Source organism: Heptranchias perlo, chromosome 7 (assembly GCF_035084215.1).
Source record: "Heptranchias perlo isolate sHepPer1 chromosome 7, sHepPer1.hap1, whole genome shotgun sequence".
Lineage (NCBI taxonomy): Eukaryota > Metazoa > Chordata > Chondrichthyes > Hexanchiformes > Hexanchidae > Heptranchias > Heptranchias perlo.
Window position 1 is genome coordinate 62,048,226 of NC_090331.1, and position 16,602 is coordinate 62,064,827.

Here is a 16,602-nt window from a genome sequence, read left to right on the forward strand (position 1 = left end):
GATGATGTCCTTTTTTGTCCCCAGTCAGTCCCATGCTTCTGTTGGCTACCCTTTTACTAATATATATTTATAAAAAAACTATTGGGTTCCTTTTTATGTTAGCTGGTAATCTATTCTCATACTCTCTCTTTGCCCCTCTTATTCCCTTTCTGAGATCTCCTCTGTACTTTCTGTATTCAGCCTGGTTATTGTATTACGAACCTTACATTAGTCATAAGCCTCCTTTTTTCTGTTTCATTTTAATCTCTATATCTTTAGTTATCCAAGGAGCTCTAATTTTGGATGCCCTTCCTTTCTCCCTCATAGGGATGTGTCTGCTCTGTACCCGAACCAACTCTTCCTTGAAGGCCTCCCATTGTTCAATTATTGTTTTGCCTACCAATTTTTGATTCCAATCCACCTGAGCAAGATCCCTTTTTAACTCCACTAAAATTTGTCCTCCTCCAGTTAAGCAATTTCACATTTGATTGTTCCTTGTTCTTTTCCATAACTGTTCTAAACCTTATGATATGACCACTGTTCCCCCACTGAAACATGCTCCACTTCATTTCCCAGAACTAGATCCAGCACACTTTCCTTCCTGGTTTGGCTGGAAGCACACTGTTCAAGAAAGTTCTCTTGAACACATTTCAGGAATTTCACCCCCTCTTTGCCCTTTACACTGTTACTGACCCAGTGTATTTTGGGATAATTGATGACTCCTATTATCACTACTTTATAGTTCTTGCATCTTTCTGTCATTTACCTGCAAATGTTCTCCTCTGTCTCCTTCCCACTATTTGGTGGCCTATAGTATACACCCAGTAGTGTATTAGCTCCTCTATTGTTCCTTCATTCTAACCAAATAGATTCTGTCTTTGCCTCCCAAAACTATATCATCCCTTTCCAATGATATAGTTTCTTTGATCAATATTGCCACCCCCTCTCCTTTCTTTCCTATCTTTCCTGAATACCTTTTGGCAGGAATATTAAGTACCCAATCTTCCCCCTTCTTTCATCCAGGTCTCTGTTAATCACTATGTTATAGTTCCATGTGGCGACTTGAGCCTGCAGTTCACCAACCTTATTTACCATACTATGTGCATTTACGCACATGCATGTCAATCTCATCCTTAGACTGCCTTGCATTTGCCCCCTGTCTGATCCCTCTTATTTCTGAATTATTCTTTACTCTAGTGCTACTTGTCCCTCCCAGTCCTCTGTGCACCTTGTTTCTCCTCTAATGTTTCCTCCTGGTGCCCATCTCTCTGCTAAATTAATTTAATTTAAATCCTCCCCCACAGCACTATTTAACCTCCCCGTGAGGACAACTGGTCCCAGCTCTGTTGAGGTGCAACCCGTCCATCTTGAACGGATTCCTCTTGCCCCAGAACTGGTCCCAATGCCCCAGGAATCTGAAGCCCTCCCTCCTGCACCATTGCTCCAGCTACACATTAATCTTTCTTATCCTACTATTCCTATACTCACCTAGCGTGTGGCATTGAGTAATCCAGAGATTACTACCTTTTTTTTGAGCTCCTGCTTTATAACGTCCTCCCTAGCTCCTGAAACTCTGACTGCAGGACCTCAACCCTACTCCTTCCTATGTCATTGGTTCCCACATGGACCGTGACTTCTGGCTGTTGACCCACCCCCCAAAATGTTCTGCGCCCTCTCAGTAGTGTCCTTTACCCTGGCACCAGGGAGGCAACACACCATGCGGGACTCACATCAGCGGTTGCAGAAACACCCGTCTATCCTCGACTATCAAACCCCCTATAATAACTGCATTTCTTTTGACCCCCCACCCCGTGCAGCCGAGTCTCCCACGTGCTGTGGATTTGCTCCTGACTACACTCCCCGGAGGTGTCAACACCCTCACTGGTACTAAACACTGAATACCTGTTTGAGAGTGTCACGCTCCCAGGGGTTGACTGCACTGCTTGCCTGTTCCTCCTGGACTGTCTGGTGGTCACCCACACCCTCTCCACCTGAACTCTCTAACTGCGGGGTAACCGCCTCCTAAAATGTGCTATCCATGAAACTCTCAGCTTCCCATATGCACTGTAGTGATGCCAGCTGCCCCTCAAGCTCTGAAACTCTGAACTGGAGCTTGAGCAGTTGGTGGCACTTCCTGCACATGTGATTTTCCAGGGTATAAGTGTTCTGGAGCTCCTGCGTAGCACAGGATGTGCATGCGATGGGCCCCAGCTGTCCTGCTACATTAGCTAAGCATTATTTAAATTGTTTGTTTAGCTTTAAGGCACTTTACTGTTTATCTGACACTTAAATACTAACCATTTTAAAAAACACTTAAACCAATAAACTAAATACTTACACTGACTTGCCCTCGGTGCCAAAGGATATTATGCTCTTAATACTTAAAATAAATAATAAATTAAACAATTAGCTCTAATTCCTAGGCTCTGCCGCTCCTCACTCTGTGCTCGCTATGACGTCAGTTTTTGAGTTTTCCCTTCTGTTTGTTTCCCCCGCTCTGGGACTCCTGATGGGCTCTGCTGCTGCTTTTGTGCTCTGTTTAAATCTGCCTCTCTGGATCTCCCAATAGTCATGATCTTCGAAAACTCTCTTGATTCAGGAATCGTCCCCTTGGATTGGAAAATTGCCATTGTCATTCCATTATTTAAGAAGAGTGGGAGAGAGAAACCAGGAAATTATAGACTCATTAGTCTAACATTTGTTGTGGGGAAGTTACTAGAATCTGTTATTGGGGACAGAGTGACTGAGCACTTGGACAGATATGAACTGATCACAAAGAGCCAGCTTGGATTTGTGAAGGGTGAGCCATCTCTAAGTAACCTAGTTGAATTAAGTGAGTGGGCAAAACTGTGGCAGATGGAGTTTAATGTGGGAAAGTGTGAGGTCATCCACTTTGGACCTAAGAAAGATAGATCAGAGTATTTTCTAAATGATGAGAAGCTAGGAACTTTAGAGGAGCACAGATATTTAAGGGTTTATGTACAGAAATCACTAAAAGCTAGTGGACAGGTACAAAATAATAATTAAAAAGGCTAATGGAATGTTAGCCTTTATCTCAAGGGGGCTGGAATACAAAGAGGTGGAAATTATGCTACAGTTTTACAGAGCCCTGGTTGCACCGCACCTGGAGTACTGTGTTCAGTTTTGGGCACTGCACCTTAGGAAGGATATATTGGCCTTGGAGGGAATGCAGTGCAAATTCACCAGAGTGACACAGGCTAAAAGGGTTAAATTATGATGACAGGTTGCAGAGATTAGGCTTGTATTCCCTTGAGTATAGAAGACTGAGGGGTGATCTAACTGAGGTGTTTAAGATGATTAAAGGATTTGATAGGGTAGCTAGAGAAACAATTCCCTCTAAAGTTAGAGCTGGGCTGTTCAGGGGTGATTTTGGGAAGCACTTCTTCACACAAAGGGCAGTGGAAATCTGGAACACTCTCACTCAAAAAGCTGTTGAGGCTCGATCAATTGAAATTTCAAAACTTGAGATGGATAAATTTTTGTTAAGGGTATTAAAGGATATGCTTGTGCTTTGCAAAGAAAACTAACCAGTTTTTTATGTTTTAAAATTTGCTGCAAATTGTAGGGCGTGAGTGTTTTTATTGCAAAAAGAATTTGACTTCTTGACAACTTAAAGTATTAGACCCTTAAAGAGTGGATTGTGTGTTATTTGTTTAAATTCCAATATGGACTTTTATGTTGCCAAACGTTTCTATGCTTGGACAGAATAGTGTGGTAGTTGGTATGGTTCACTGTGCACTGTAATGAATGCTAGAGTCTCTTTTTATCCAGGATGTGGTAAAGAATAAGGTGAATCAACATGATGGATTAAGTAATGTCAATGCTAAATCTTTTTTGCTAGTATTGTTCTAGACATGCATTATGGCATGAGCAGACTGACTTTCAATTATATATTATATCCAGCCTATTGCTCCCAACGGAGTGCCTTGCCTAATGGGAATGCATATTGAAGAACCACTAATTTAAACAGTTGGAAAAATCATCTACAGCACATCCCCAAATTTCCAATATGAGCATGTGGCAGGTGAAGCATTTTGCCAGTGGCATACAGTTGGAATATTATCCCTATAATAACTTTATTTTTAAAAGCCCTTGAAGGGTATTTTTACTTTGAGTAACTTTTTCTGTGAAGCTAGGGACCAGTGATGGTGATTGCTTTCATTGGTATCAACCCATTCCACTATCTACAGGGTATGTTGTGGGATTTGTGAAAGGGGACTTGTATAAGTCTACAGTAAGGGGGTTCAGACTGCTTGAAATTTTCCCAGTTCTAGGCAGAGTCCAACTATCACATGCTATGGGGGGAAAATTGGATACGGGTTGTTTTTGGGCATAGGTAGCATGATATGCTATTACCCCACGCCCAATGGCCCCTGCGCAGGTAGGACGCAAGTTTTAGCCCACCCGAGGACTTGCCTACAATCAGCGTTCCAGTCCAGGCCTTGCATGTGGAATCAATGCAATTCGTGCTTTCCACCACCAGAGGGAACTCAATCCCTTAAAGGGAGGATGTTTCTTAGAAATCTCTTAAAGGTAGCTGAAAATAACTGTCTGGAGTCTGCACATAGTCTGAACTAAGATCAGACATCACACACGTAAAACACAGATGCAGGTCCCATCCCTATGTTTACACACTGACCAATCTGCCGATCTGAGTTTGTACCAGGCCTGCGAGAGTGCGTGCACCAAGGTTCTCTGCTGATGCACTAGAGACCATGGTGCAAGAGGTGGACAGAAGGAGGAGCATCCTATATCGGCAGGGGCAAGAGGCCCTCCAGAAAAATACACAAGAGGCAGCGGCGGACGAAGTCAATGCCAGGTGCACAGCATCATGAACATGGATGCAGTGCAGGAAGAAGTTCAGTGCTTTGACATGAGTGGTCTAGGCGAGTGAGGTCAACTGTCAAGTGGCATCTCCTACGAACTGCACCATGCACTACACCCCCATCCCCTACATATCAACAAACTCTTTCCATCAGTACTTAACTCTTCCTACCAGATGCTTCCTCTCACCCTTACATATTACCATTGTTTCAAGCCGCCCACCCACAATTCACAGGCCACACAAACTGGCAGCTATTCAGCCATGACGGGCACATCACCCAGACACACGTCCCGCTTTCTTGCAAGAGAAGGTGGTGCATATCAAGAGGCAGCAAGTGGTAGTGGCATTTAGCCCCTCGAACCTGTTCAGTCATTCAGTGAGATTATGGTGGACCTGTGACCTAACTCCATATACCCACCTTAGCCCCATATCCCTTAATACCCTTGGTTCACAGAAATCTATCAATCTCAGATTTAACTTTCACAAGTGAGCTAGCATCAACTGCTGTCTGCAGAAGAGCATTCCAAACGTCTCCCACCCCTTGCGTGTAAAAGCATTTCCTAACTTCACTCCTGCATGTCCTGGCTCTAAATGTTAGGCTATGTCCCCACATCCTAGTATTCAAGCATAGGAGACCTCCAAAAACAGTTGCAAATGTCTCGGCAGCCAGAAGCAATAATCCAGCCACTAACCTGTAAATCCTGCATGGTCCCTTTAAATAGCACTGGTGGGGGTTCCTCCAGGCACTCAAAGACATGTTCAGATGGTTGGGGTTCAGACTGTGCGTTGAGTTGAGCATTAAGTCTCAAAATGATGTCTGTCTCCTTAAATCAGCGCCATTTTCGCCCTATTTTACACGATTCCAGCATTCGTTATCTGCGCCTGCGCTAACTCCTAACCAAGATGGCGTCTGCCTCACGCATGCTGGAAACATGCATGTGCATCCAAGACGCCATCTTGGATGTCGGAGAGGCCGTGTAGCACCGAAACAATGGGTGCTACATGGCCCAATTTAGTGCCGTATTTGTGTAATCCACATGGAATCATAGAATTTACAGTACAGAAGGAGCTACCTCTCTGAAAGAGCAATCAACTTAGTCCCATTCCCTTGCCCTTACCCCATATTCTTCATCAATTTTTTTTCTTTTTCAAATATTTATCAATTTAAAGATATTTTGGATTCTGCTTCCACTATTCTTTCTGGTAGGGCATTCCATGTCCAAATAAGCTTCCCTATTTATTTGATCAAAACCTCATACCTCTAACAGATCTCTGTTTAGCCTTCTCTGCTGTAATGAAAGGAACTCCAGTTTCTCTTGTCTCCTCTTATAACTAACACCTCTCATCCCTGCTATCATTTTAGTGAATCTCTTTTGAACCCTCTTTCCTTCCTAAAGTAGGGTGCCCAAAACTGGGCACAATATTCTAACTGCAAACTAACCAGCAGTTTGTATAGGTTTAGCATTACCTTTTTTGTACTTGATGCACCTATTTATAAAACCTAAGATCTGATATTCTTTTAAGCTTTATCAACTTGTTATCCACTTTCAAAGATGTGTGTTTCTGAACCCCTAAGTCTCTGCTCCTCATTTTTGTTTTTAAAGTTTTACCATTGAGTGTACATTTCCTCTCTCCCTCCCAAAATTCATTATCGCACATTGCTTCACTTTTTAAATATCATCTGACATCTACCTACTCAATCTGCAAACCAGTCTCTCTCCTCCTGAAGTTGTGTACGGTCCTCCTTGCAGTTAACTATGTTTCCCATTTTTGTGTTTTCTGCAAATATTGATGTGTGCCCATGGCCTAGTCTAGAGAAAGAAAATGGTCCCAGCATTGAAGCCTAGTGGATACTGCTGAGGAAACACTTCCATTAACCACTAGTCTGTTTTCTGTCCTTCAACCAGATTCCTATTCATGCTGCCACATTCCATTTTTCCCTTTAATACCATGTGCCATAATTTTATCAACAACACTCTATTGTGGCACTTCATCATCAAGCACCTTTTGAAAATCTATACACATAACCTTCACTACATTTCATCTATCTATATGCTCTGTCACTTCCTCAAAGAACTCTATTAAATTTGTCAGGCATGACTTGCCTTTTACAAATCTGGCTGTTCTTAATTAACCTTTGTCTTAAGTGATTAATTTTATCCCATATTATGGCCTCTGGAAGCTTATCCACTACTTACGGGATAATCAATATACAGTTCCCGACCTAATTCCTTTCTTTTTGGCAACTTTGCTCTGGCAAAATTTCCCTATCAAAGGATGTTTGGCAGATTGGGATCAGATCCTTTACTATTTCCTCTCTGACTTCCTCTCTAACTTCTTTTGGCAGTCTAGGATGCATGCCATCATGGCCTAGTACCATTTCCAGTTTGAGTTCCAACAATTCTTTCAGTACTATTTCCTTGTCTATAGCTACGGAATTGCTCCTCCTACTCTTGTACCCTTTCATTCCTGTTACTGCACTCTTCTGTGAAACTGAGACAAAGCACTGATTTAGTATCTGTTATTTCTTCATCCTGCATAACATTTCTTTTTTCATCCTTAATTGGACCTACCCTTTGTTTAATTAGTCTTTAAATTTTTGTGTTTATAAGCAACTGGACAGAAACTTGGGAGGGGGAGGATCCAGTTGTTGTGGTCCATGTCGGCACCAATGACATAAAGAAGAACATAGAGGAGGTCCTGCTAAGGGAATATCAGAAGCTAAGAACTAAATTAAAAAAAAACAGGACTTCACGGGTGGTAACCTCAGAATTATTACCCGAGCCATGTGCTAATTGGCATAGGGATAGGCAGATCAGAAAAGTGAATGCGTGGCTGAAAGAGTGATGTGGGAAAGAGGGATTCCATTTCATGGTTCACTGGCACCAGTACTGGGAGAGGAAGGAGCAGTACCATTGCGCCAGGCTCTCCCTGAACCGGAAAAGGACCAGAGTCCTAGGAGAAAGAACAAATAGGGTGGTGGATAAGGCTTTAAACTAGCAAGATGGAGGTGGGGGGGCGGTTGATGGAGGGATCTGGTAGCAGTAACAAAAGCTTAAAGATAAAATAAACCAGAGATGAGTGTAAAGATTAGGCCAGGGTAAGGAATAAAGATAACATAAATGGTCAAGAAACAAATAGTTATCAAACAGAAGTATAAAAAACTGTTGAAAATAAAGTAAATCGACCAACTATTAAAGATGAATTAAACTGCCTGTACAATAATGTACACAGAGTCCAAAATAAAACACGGAAACTGGAGGCAATAATCCATAGTGAGGAACCAGATGTAGTAGGAATAAGTGAAACATGGCTACATAAAGAACAGGACTGGCAACTAAATATTGCAGGTTATTACATAATCAGAAAGGATAGGGAAGGAAGAAGGGGGTGGAGTAGCTGTACTAATTAGAGATGACATAATGGCAGTAGAAAAAAGGCTCATAACCAACAGAAGAATAGAAACAGAATCCATATGGATTGAAATAAAAGATAAGGGATCGATCATGTTAATAGGGGTATACTGCAGGTCACCTAATAGTGGAAGAAGGTGGAGGAAGAAATATGTAAGCAGATATGTGAAATGAGTAAAGGACATAGAATAATAATCATGGGAGATTTTAACGACCCCAAAATAAACTGGCAAGGAGAGGTAGGTAAACGGTTACAGGGAATGGAGTTTTTACATAGTGTACAGGATGCCTTTCTTACCCAGAATGTAAGAACCCCAACCAGAGAGGAAGCACTGCTGGAGCTAGTAATGGGAAATGAACCAGAACAGAAAAGAGAAGTAAGCATAGGGGAACATCTAGGCAATAACGATCACATCATAATAAGATTTAAGATAAAGATTGAGAAGGACATGAGCAATACAAAGACCAGCATAATAAATTGGGGGGAAAAAACTGATTTTAAGGGGATGAGAATGGAACTAGGGAAAATAAACTGGAAAAATTTACTGATAAACAAAGAAATAGAACTGTAGTGGGAAACAATAAAACGGTGATCAATAGAACCCAGGAGAAATATATTCCACTAAAAAGCAAGAACAAACTGGCCAGTAATGATACACCATGGATGACTAAAGAAATAAGCGCAAAATTAAAACTAAAGAAAAAGGCATACACTAAGTACATAGACAATAGAGAGGATGATAAAAGGGTATATGAAAAGTTAGGAAAAGTTAAAAACACAATTAGGAAGGCAAAGAGAAATTACAAAATTAAATTATCAAGGCATATAAAAGGAAATAGACGCATAAATAATAAAAGATAAAACAGGATAGGGATAGGACCACTGAAGGAGGCACAACATGAACTCTCAGGTATTCACAGCGAAATGGCAGAAAAATTAAATAATTACTTAGTCTCCCTGGTAAATACTGAGGCAAACTCGATAGGTGTGACATTAGAAGAAGAGATCAAAAAAGATATAAAGACTTTTAGGATGGAAAGGGGGGAGATAATTGATAAATTGATATCAATTGATAATTGAAGATAAAACCCCTGGTCTGGATGTATTGCATTCGCGCATATTAAAAGAAGTTAGCGAAGAGATAGCAGAGGCACTATTGCATATAGATATAAAAAATCATTAGAAAAGGGAATTGTGCCAGAGGACTGGTGGACAGCAAATGTGATTCCTATTTATGAAAAGGGAAGAACATAAGAATAAAAGAAATGAGAGTATGAGTAGGCCCTATGGCCCCTCGAGCCTGCACTGCCATTCAACAAGATCATGGCTGATTTTCTACCTCAATTCTACTTTCCTGCCCTATCGCCAGGAAGATAGAACAAGTCCAGGAAACTATACACCGATTAATTTAATGTCGGTGGTAGGAAAGATAATGGAATCTTTACTCAAAGATGTAACAGAAAAAATCTAGATATCAAAAATTTAATGAAGAATAGTCAGCACAGATGTCAAAAGCGAAGGTCATGCTTGACCAACTTACTGAATTCTTTGAAGAAGTAACAGAAAGGGTAGACAAGGGTAATGCAGTAGATGTAGCACATTTGGATTTTCAAAAGGCCTTCAATAAGGTACTGCATAGTAGTCTCATGATGAATGGTCAGAGCATGTGGAGTCAGGGGACAAGTGGCAGAATGGATAGCAAGTTGGCTACAAAACAGAAAACAGAGTGTAGGGGTTAAGGGTTGTTACTCAGACTGGCAAAAGGTGGCAAGTGGTGTTCCACAAGGATCATTGCTGGTACCACTGTTGTTCGTCATTTACATAAACGATTTGGACTCTGAAATCGGAAGTACAATTTCAAAATTTGCGGACTACCCCAAATTGGGGGGTATAGTTAATACTGAGGAGGACTGTGACAAAATACAGGAAGACATTAATAATTTGCAGAATGGGTGTGTAATTGGCAAATTAATTTCAATATAGATAAGTGTGAGGGATTACATTTTGGTGGGAAGAATAAGGGGGCCACATGCTGCTTAGATAATAAGAGCCTAAATGGTGCAGCGGGGTCTGGGGGTACAGATACACAAATCACTAAAAGTAGTGACGCAGCTTAATAAGGCCATTTTTTTTTAAAAAGCAAACCAAGCACTGGGGTTCATTTCTAGAGGGATAGAATTAAAAAGCAGGGAAGTTATGTTAAACTTGTATAGAGCCTTAGTTAGACCACATTTGGAGTACTGTGAACAGTTCTGGTCTCCATTCTGTAAAAAGGATATAGAGGCATTGGAGAAGGTGCAAAAAAGATTCACAAGAATGATACCAGAACTGAGAGGTTATATCTAACAAAGATTGAGCAGGCAGGGGCTCTTATTCATTAAAGAGAGGACTGAGGAGTGATCTGATAGAGTTCTTTAAGGTTCTGAAAGGGTTTGATAGGGTAGACACAGAAGATGTTTTCCACTTGCGGGGGAGACCAGAACTAGTGGCCATAAATAATAAGATTCGGAAGATACTTCTTTATCCAGAGAGTGGTTAGAACATGGAACTTGCTACCACAGGGTGTAGTTGAGGCAACAAGCATAGATACTTTTAAGGGGAGGCTGGATAAGAACATGAGGGAGAAAGGAATAGAAGGATATGTTGATGTGGTTAGATGAAGAAGGGTGGGAGGATGCTCGTGTGGAGCATAAACACCGGCATGGACCTGTTGGGCTGAATGGCCTGTTTCTGTGCTGTACATTCTATGTAAAATAGATTTCTTGGAAAGAAGAAAGCCAGAACTTCCCTTTACATAGCATCTTTCTTGACTCAGGATATTCCAGAGAGCTTCATAGCCAATGAATTACTTTTGAAGACCAGGTAATCTGTTTTAATGATATTGGTCGAGGGATAAATGTTGGCTAGGGCACCGGGAGATTGCCCCTGTTCTTCGAATAGTGCCATGTGATCTTTTACATCCCCCTGAGAGGGCAGAAGGGGCCTTGGTTTAACATCTTATCTGAATGCTGTCACTTCCGACAGTTCAGTAATCCCTCAGTACTGTACTGAAATGTCAGTCAAGATTATGTACTCCAGAGACTTGAATGGGGCTTGAACCCACAACTGTCTGACTCAGTGCTGCTACTGAGCCAAGGCTGACACTTTACTTATCTGTCTTTAGCTGAAAACTAAAGTTGGATACAAAGGAGCTTGTTGAGGTTTGACTTGGTTGAGATGAGATCAACTGTAATACATGGATGTTGAAAACTGTTTCTAGAGACCCATGGTCAACTTGAAGACTTTCTGATGAACTGAACTCAATAGACTAGGTTTGAGACCTGATCTCGTCAGTAATCCATGTCATTGATAAATATTTGAAAAGGAAGAATATAAAACCATGTGGGGAAGGGGCAGAAAAATGAGATTAGTATAGACAGTTCTTCCACTGGAACAATCGGCAGAGGTCGAACAGTCACCTCCTGTGCTGTAAATTCTATTTTTAAAAAAAAAATCTATTTATATAGATCCTTATCACATCTCTGAGAAATGATTCAAGAGTTCACACAAATTACTTTTGGAATACAGTCACTATTATTTAGGGAAATAAGGCATCCAATTTGCACACAACAAAATCCCATGAACAGCAATGTGATGAATGATTAATCTGTTTTTGGTGTTGGTTGAGGAAGGAATATTGACCAGGACACCAGGAGAACTCTCTTCTATTTTTTTTGAAAAAGTGCCATGGGATCTTAATGCCCATGTTAACAGACGGATGGGATTTTGGTTTAACATCTTATCTGAGAAACAACACCTTTGACAATGCAGCAGTTCCTCAGTACTTCATTGAAGTGCCAGTTTAAGATCATGGGCCCGATTTTAGCAGGGGTGTGGGTTCTCGGCGGGGGGGCTATCGGGCGCGTGGGTAATGCGCCCGGTGAAATTAGTGGGTTTCCCACGCGATCGTAGCAGACAAACCACTAATTGGAGCCACTTACCTGTTCCTCCGCGTTCCCCACTGCTGATCTGCGCGTCGGGCGGGCTGCGCATGTGCAGTAAGATCTGTCAGCTGGAGGCGCTCTATTTGAAGGGGCAGTCCTCCACTGACAGATGCTGCAACAAATAGGAAAAATTACAGCATGGAGCAGCCCAGGGGGAAGGCTGCTCCCAGTTTAATGATGCCTCACTCCAGGTATCAATACATGGGGTGAGGAGGAGGGGGAGGACAGAGATCTTCCACCCGGCGGGCGGGAGGAAGCGGCCCGCCTCTGCCACCAGGAAGGCCTGGCTCGAGGTGGCAGAGGAGGTCACCAGCGCCACCAACATATCGCCCACCTGCATACAGTGCAGGAGGCGCTCCAATGACCTCAGTAGGTCGGCCAAAGTGAGTACACGTAGTCTTTCCCCTACACTCCGTCCGCCACAGCACTGCCCCCACCCCACATCTCCTTCGGCAATGCCAACACTACTCTGTCACATCACCCCTCATACCCACTCAAACCTCACCCTCATCTTACCTGCACCTACTCACCTCACCAGTACTCATCCCGCCACTACCACTCAACCCAATCCTCATACAATCTCATGGCTCTATCTCATACTCACCCTCTCGTGCATCTCTTTCATGGTCAGCCTCACTCAACCTGCCACTACCTGTGCTGCAGCCGCAGGGCATGCATCACATATGTGCAGTATGCAGCGTAAGGCAAACGTGTCGTGAGCATGAAGGGGATGCACAAGGGTGTTTGAGGGTTCGTCATGGGTGTTACTTCTATTGAATTTCAGAACAACTCACATTACACATTATATTGGCACCACTACTGCCACGTCTTCGCGAATCCTGTCTGGTTTGTGCAATAATGCCCTTTCCTGAGGATCACTGAGGACCCACCACTGATGCCACCCATTGTGTCACTGCAGAGTGGGTGTAGGTGTATTTGCAGGGCTCTTCTGCGCAGACGACTGAGAGACATCGGCGATGTCCCCGGTTGCACACTGGAAGGATGCAGAGGAGAGGTTGTTGAGGGCAGTGGTGACTTTGACAGCGACAGGTAAGAAGATGGTGCTCGGGCCAGCCAGGAGCAGCTCGGCATGAAAGAGGCTGCAGATGTCCACGGCTACATGTCGAGTGACTCTGAGCCTCTGTGTGCACTGCTGCTCAGAGAGGTCCAGGAGGCTGAGCCTCGGTCTGTGGACCCTGTGGCGAGGGTAGTGCCCTCTGCGACGCATCTCTCTCTGCGGTAGCCCTCCCTCCTGCTGTACAGGTGGATGTGTCACAGCACTCTGTTGTGGAGCTCCACGTGTCCGAGGTGGATGGCGAGGCTGGTGATGCTGTTCGCCCTCCGAGGAGGCCATGACTGCAGCTACGGCGGCCCCCATCCGCAAGATGTGCATCTGAGGGGGTCCGCAGGGTAGGTACACGTCTCCGGACCCCGGGGTAAGCATGCAGGTTGGTGACTTTGACTGTCGGGAGGAGGGTGGTGGGGGCCAAACTTTGTCCCAAGTGACGGAGTGGCCTCCTGCAATGGGTGAGGGTCTCTTTTTTCCCCCCCCCCCCCCCCACCTGTCAAATGGACTTTTGCAGCTGCCACTGGCTGACAGCTGCAACACGTCCATTCGACCTGGGAGTGTTTCCCCAGTGTGGGAAACAGTCCCATTTTGTTCTAAAATCCCACATAGTCCCTTAATCAGGTCAGTTAATGACCTGAAATACATAAATAAATACTGTCAAGTGGCATCCTGCTGGCTTTAATTGCCTGAGGGATTCCCACCATCGGGGGCTGCGCGCGCACGCCGGCGCGTCAGCGGGAAACCCGGAAGTGCGCGGGTTCGGGGCGGGCTCCGGTTCTGCGCCGGGATTCTCCGATTTTCGGAGCCCCCCCCGCGGGAAACGCACCCGATAGCGGGTGCTAAAATAGAGCCCCATGTGCTTGAAGCCTGGAGTCAGATTCTATGGGCCAGAAATTGCTCCCAAAATAACAGGAGCTCAACAGCGCTCTCTTTTTAGTTCCCGTGTGTGCACATGCGCACTAAAATGCATGCGCATTAAAATCGTGAACTTGCTCCTATTGGTTCGCTGGCGATTTGACCGCTTCGAATTAAAGGGCCATCGCATACTGCAATCATTGAAGTCACTGAAAAATGGCCTACTCCTGCTCCTATTTCTTATGTTTTTATGTAAAATTGCAAACTTGCTCATCTGTCCAGCTGGAAAGTAACTAATTATGCCACCAAACTGATATGTTTAAAAATACCAGGTCTAGACTAGTTTTAAAAGCGCGGTTAGTCTTAATGATTGCCAAACTTTTAAAAATGTGAACTCTCGTATTACTCATTTTTAATAGTTTCTGGTCATTAAAAAAAAATTAATTTTTTTTTCACTTGTCCCTTCTGTCTCTTTAATTTAGTTCAATTATTTCTTTGGCTTTTTATAAAAAAGATAAATTTTTTATTTACGATGACATACAGAATACTAACTTTAAATGAATGAAGTCTGCTTGCCTGCTTGTGGCCGTGACTTCCTGACAGATATTCTGGGCGTGTCTTTTGTTCTCACAGATTGTTCCATGTACATCAACTCACGCTGCTCAGAGGCTGAGTTGATAGCGCACAACTTTTTTAAAGTTCAAAATCACGCAATTCGATGCAGTAAGTATATTCGTTAATTTAATTCGCAGGAGCTGCGGTGAGCGTTGCATTGCCACTTTGCGTAATTTCTGGCCCTATGATTGTGGTAGCATTGTGTTGAAGTAAGTGCTTCCTTCCATTGCACCCTATTGTTTATGTTAAATCCTGTGATACTTGATTGTTGTGGAATGGACAGACGAGTCGACTTTTGAAATGGATTTTCAGAGGCCTGAAAGACGTATTGGCTTTGGACAATTTTTAGGTGGCTTGGGCGATTGCCATAAACAGGCTTCAGGCTCTTTGCAAATGCTAATGTGGGGCCTAACATCTGATTAAGGACCCTTCAGCAACATTGATCATCGCTGAGTGAAGTAGCGATGTATTCAAAAATCAATCTTTTTTTTTTCGTTCTCTCTCTCTCTCCCTCTCTTCCCGTTGTCTCTCCCCTTTCTCTCTGCAATTTTTTTCTTGGTAGGATTAAAGGCGCTCGCACCCAAAACTTATTAAGCATAATTTCAACTTGTTGAAGAAAGTTATGAAAAGACAAGACAAGCTAGAAAGGAGAAATTTATAACATTACTTGTAGGCCTATTAAAAGCTGAAGAAAGGAAAATTAAACTTCAACGTATCAACAGACTTGCTGTCTGCATCTTTGGAAGTTCTCATTGGTGGAATTGCAATGATTCCTCCTGACATCTTCTGCTAAAGCAGATGTAGTTCAGAAGTCATTTAGATTTTTTTTTTCCCCCTACAACCAGGCAAAAGGAGACAAATGAAATAAATGGCAACAATGTCAGACATCATGTGATGAGGTACACGTAAAGCCAATTACTGACCTATATTGGACAGTTTCATTTATAGTGATTTAATGCCCACCAATGCAAAAAAAAACTCAGTAAAATTATTATTATGGTAATACGCAAAATGCCTGTTTGACAGCTGAAATTTGTGGAATATTAATTGTGACTGCATGTTCAGTGGCTGATGGGGGAAACTGATTCCCATTATAATGTGCAAGTAGTGCCAAAGGTTACTGAATTACTTTCTTATATTTATTGCAGTTGCTGACATTCAACCAAATGATGGACAGCCAATCACTCCAAAGGAGAGGTATTGTTGGGGAATGAGAATCTCGTTTCTTCAGCTGAAGATTGGGTGGCTTAAAAGAAATCAAAGATTGCTTCTAATAAATCCAGGTAAGACTTTCTGAAATGATGGAGGCAGGATGATGTCCAACTATGTCTGCTATGCTGTGTGGCCAGATATATTGGGCTCAATTTTCAAAGTGAAAAACGGGTGGGTTGGGGGTGGTGGCATTGAAAATTGCCACCAATTCAGACCAGCTCAATTCCGGTTTTCACTGGGGCGGGAGGAGGGGCAGGCGACCAACTTGCTCCCAGGAGGCAGGTCGGGCTTTAAAATCTTTCCAGGAGGCTTCAGGCCTCCATTTTTCTGGACTTCCCAATTTCAACCCTGGGGGGGGGTGAGATTCCTGGGCCTTCGGTTTTACTCCTCATGAAAGGAGGTGAGAAGGCCCAAGATTAACAGGTAGGTGCCTAGAAAGGCACAGCCTGTGGGCCGGGAGAAGCAGGAGTGCTTCCCCCAGGCCTAACAAGCCTACCTGCATTGACTCTCCCACCCCTCCCACCACACCCCCACCCCCAACGATTGCGGACCGCCGACCTATCCTCATCCATAAAAAACAAAGACTTACCTGCAGACTTACCTGAACATGTCCTCTCCCTGGCTGATCT

At 43.3% G+C, this 16,602-nt stretch overlaps 1 protein-coding gene across 4 annotated transcripts in view; it reads left to right on the top strand.

Moving 5' to 3' along the window:
- Window positions 1-16,602, top strand: part of gulp1b (GULP PTB domain containing engulfment adaptor 1b) — a 376,077-nt gene that overhangs the window by 83,341 nt on the left and 276,134 nt on the right. For all 4 annotated transcript variants that reach the window (XM_067987700.1, XM_067987702.1, XM_067987703.1 and 1 more), the window contains exon 2: window positions 15,910-16,044. The gene's annotated coding sequence lies outside the window, so the exon portion shown is untranslated. The remainder of the gene's footprint in view (window positions 1-15,909; window positions 16,045-16,602) is intronic.